This window comes from Gossypium hirsutum, chromosome D10 (genome assembly GCF_007990345.1).
Source record: "Gossypium hirsutum isolate 1008001.06 chromosome D10, Gossypium_hirsutum_v2.1, whole genome shotgun sequence".
Classification (NCBI taxonomy): domain Eukaryota; kingdom Viridiplantae; phylum Streptophyta; class Magnoliopsida; order Malvales; family Malvaceae; genus Gossypium; species Gossypium hirsutum.
In genome coordinates this window covers 31842348-31846870 of record NC_053446.1, presented here as the reverse complement: position 1 = coordinate 31846870, position 4523 = coordinate 31842348, and positions in this window count along the sequence as shown.

The window sequence follows — 4523 nt, the reverse complement described above, 5'->3', positions numbered from 1 at the left end:
TAAGCAATTCTAATCCTATATAGGGTTAATACAATTAATATATATTATATAAAATATAATTATAAATTAGTTGTTATCATCCTATTTATTAAAAATAAATATTAAAAACCTTTATTTTAGCTGTTTTAAATTATTTACAGAAAAAGACAGCTAATTTCAATATTTACAAAAAGGATAGCTAATTATTGCAAATAATTCAATTAAGTACTCGTACTTAAAGATAATTTGAAAATTGAGCTGCAAACTAAAACTTGGATCAAAATTTACTCTTTTATTTGACAAATTAAAAAGAAATTATTTTCTCACTTAGGAAATATTTTCTCGAAAGATTATGTTACAATCAATTCCCAAGAAAGATTGGAAAGGTCATAAGTGGTCTCGCTTAAGTTCAAATCTCTTAGAAAAAATTTATTTTAACATACTAATCTATAAAATATAGCCTAAGTCATTTATTTAAAAAGAAAATTGGAAAAAATTAAGCATATGATAAAATGAACTAGGTTTTATCCCGCTCAATTTTACTCCCCCAGTAATGTTTCAAACGTTGAGCATTAACTCTGAAATTACTTCCCTTATTGTGAAGTTCAACAACCTCGTATAGGAAAACTTGATGAATAGTGAATGGACTGGACCAACGTGATTTTAACTTACCTGCAAAGAACCTTAACTTGGAATTGAACAACAAGACTTGCTGACCTACTTCAAATTCTCGAAATTGAATGTGCTTGTCATGCCATCTTTTTAATCTTTCCTTGAACAATTTGGCATTTTCATATGAGAACATTAGAAATTATTCTAACTCATTAAGTTGAAGCATCCATTTCTCTTTAGCAAGCTTAATATCCAAGTTGAGTTATTGGAGAGCCCATTAAGCTTTATGTTCTAACTCGAAGGGCAAATGACAAGATTTCCCAAAAACCAACTGATAGGGAGACGTCCCTAAAGGTATTTTGTATGCTGTCCTATGGGCCCATAAAGCATCGTCCAATCTTTTGGACCAATCTCGTCAGTTTGGACAAACTACCTTCTCGAGTATACCTTTTATCTGCTTACTTGCTAGTTCGGCTTACCCATTTGTCTGCGGATGGTAAGCTGTGACAACCTTGTGCTTCACTCCATGTCTATTGAGAAACCATTTCAACCATTTGTTCACAAAATGGAACCCCTCATCACTGATGATAGCCCTAAGAGTTCCAAACCTTATGAACACATGTTTCTGCAAAAAAATCATTACAACCTTGGCATCGTTCGTCAAATATGCCTTGGTCTAACTCAATTAGATACATAGTTTACTGCTACCAATATATACTTGTGACCAAAAGAAGGAGGGAAAGGACCAAGAAAGTCAATACCCTAAACATCGAATAATTCTACTTCAATGATGTTTGTTTGGGGCATCTCAATTCTGTTAGTGATGTTTCCAACCCTTTAACATTGATCACAACTCTTTACGTAGGTATAAGCATCCTTGAATAGAATTGGCCAAAAGAATCTGACTTGCAATACTTTGGCCTCAGTACGTGAACCTTTGAAGTGTCCCCAACTTGGAGCTATGTGATAATTATATAAAATTTCATGTACCTCATTTTCGACCATGCATCTCTTGATCATTTGATCTACACACTTCTTGAATAGGTATGACTCTTTCCAGAAATAGTGCTTCACATTGTGAAGAAAATTTTTCCGTTGTTGATACGTTTTATTAATTGGCATCAAACTACAAGCTAAATAGTTAGCAAAATCAACAAACTAAGGGGTGTTATAGATGTGATTTACCTTAAGTATGTGCTTATTCGGGAAAGTCTCCTGGATGGGTACAAGAGATGAAGTTCTTTCTTGTGGCTCCAATATGGATAAGTGATCTACGACCTGGTTTTTTTACCCCTTTTCAATCTTGAATTTCTAGATTGAACTCTTGGAGTAAAATTATTTATCGAATCAATCTCGGGTTGACATATTTCTTGGTAAGTAAATATTTAATTACTGAATGATTTGTATAAACAGTCACTTTGGTACCTACAAGATAAGATTTAAACTTGTCAAAGGAAAAAACAATAGCAAGTAACTCTTTTTCTTTTATCGTATAGTTCAGTTAAGCTCTTGTCAGAGTCTGACTTGTATAGTAGATGGTATGGAAAACTTTGTTCCTTCACTAGCCCATCATAACTTCTACCTTGAAGTCACTTGCGTCACACCTTATTTCAAATGGAAATTCCCAATCCGATGTGACGATAATTGGTGCTGAAACTAGCTAATTCTTTAGATCATTAAAAGCTTTCAAACATTCTTTATCAAATTTGAATGTTGTATCTTTCTCCAATAATTTGCACAAAGGTTTAGAAACTTTGGAGAAGTCTTTGATAAATCTTTGATAGAATCTGTCGTGTCCTAAAAAGCTCTTAACTCCCTTTATAAATGTTGGAGGTGGGAGTTTCTAAATGAAATTTACATTTGCTTTAACAACCTCAATCCCTGATCTCGTTATTCAGTGCGCCAAGACAATATCTTCTGGTACCATGAAATGTCACTTTTCCCAGTTGAGTAAAATGTTTGTTTCTTCGCACCACCTCAGTACCTTGGCTAGTTTGGCTAAGAAATCATCATAATTATCTTCGAAAATTGAAAAATTGTCCATAAAAACTTCCAAAAACTTTTCCATCATGTCAGTAAAAATTGCTGTAATAGCTCGTTTTCAGTGAAATTGGAACAGTGGTTTTGGGACCACAAATTCAATGAGTAAATTATTATTTAATTATTATTTTAATGTCTATAGGATGTTAGAAAGGTCGTATTAAAATTTTGTTATGAAATTTTAATGTTTGCATGATTAATTAAGTGAAAAGGACTAAATCGTAAAAAGCTTAAAAGTAGAGTTCCATTAGTTAAAAGGGCTAAATGACTATGGAAATGGAAGTAAATGGACTTAAATGGTAATTGTACCATTCTTAAAGTTAGTGGAAATACATGGACATAGTTTAAGTGATTTTTAAAGTTATAAACTAAGGTTAAAAAGGTAAATATGTAATTAAACTTAAAACAAAAAAAATGTGCTTATCTTCTCCAAATTTTCTTTCCACCAAATTTGAAGGAAGTGAATCCATTTTTAGGGTTCTTGAATTCGGCTAGCTTGAGTGAATACATGTAAGTGATTTTAAGCCTCGTTTTTATTGATTTTATGTTTGTGAAGTTGTTTTAGCTTAATCTAGATAGCCCAGGGATTAATTTATAAAATTGTTAAAGATTGAGGGTTATGCCATGAATTTTCTTGAACGGTTCTTGATGTTAAATGCTAGATTATGAATCTTTGTTGATAAATAAACAAGTTTTGTAAAGTGATTTTTAATGGAATTTGCATTTAGGGATTGATTAGTAAATATGGTAAAAATTCATGTTAAATTTATGAAATGATGGTTTATTTGGGTTGATATAAGTCCCTAATAAATTTGGTTAGTTTGAATGAGGGATTAAAATGATTATATTTCAATTTATGAGCTTAAGGACTAAATTGTGAAAAGTTAAAATATTAGGGGAAAATAGTAATTTTGCATAAATATGAAATGTGGATTAAATTGAATACTACAAGTATTAAATGGATTGAAATTATCTATTTAGATCATGATAAACCACATAGGACCTAGATCGAGGCAAAGTAAAAGCTTCGGAATAGCTTTTTTTAACTTCTACGCCCTAGTTGTCGAGGTAAGTTCGTATGAATGATTGTTATATTCATGTTATTTAGATTCATGTTATTGTGTTATTCATACTGTAATTGAATGATGTATAAATGAATCAATGCTATGACGGTTATCGAGTCCCAGTTGAACCTTAGGAATTTGTTGGACACAAATGACATGTCATTAGGGATTTCATGTTTCGAGTGATGATCTTGAATGTCCTATTGATGGCTGAGGTCCTGTATTTTTTGTGGATACTCCACATCTCGTGTGAGCAACATCGTTTAGCTCACATTTCAACCTACAGCTTGTGTGAGCAATGATGTAAAGGAAAGGTTATGGTCATGCAAAGGCACACTTCTTGTGAGCTTTCCCAAGTATCCAATGAAATTCTAGATGGTTCAACGGGTATGAAAAGGAAAGGAAATGGTAAGTGTTCAAATGGAATGTATCATGAACTTATGAAAAGGAAATGATGATCTAAATGATGTGAATAAATGTGTAAATCACTTGTTATGGATGAATTCATTTGAACCATGTATTAATGCACTAACTTGTGTATTTGGTGATGTTGTATAGGCATTATGCCAAGCTTATGGTTTAATTGGTATTACAATTATGCTATTTACATTATGCAAATGAAATGGTAAGTTGTGTTTATGTTATACGGGCTTACTAATCATTAAGTGCTTGCATAGTTTCTTTTCTATGTTTTATAGATAATCGGAAGCTCAATCGGTTTGGAAGCCCGTTGGAGATCTATCACACTATCCAACATAAATGTCGGTAGTTTTTGAGTATTTTGGCCAAGGTTATAATGGCATGTATAGGTGGACTTGTAATGGTATT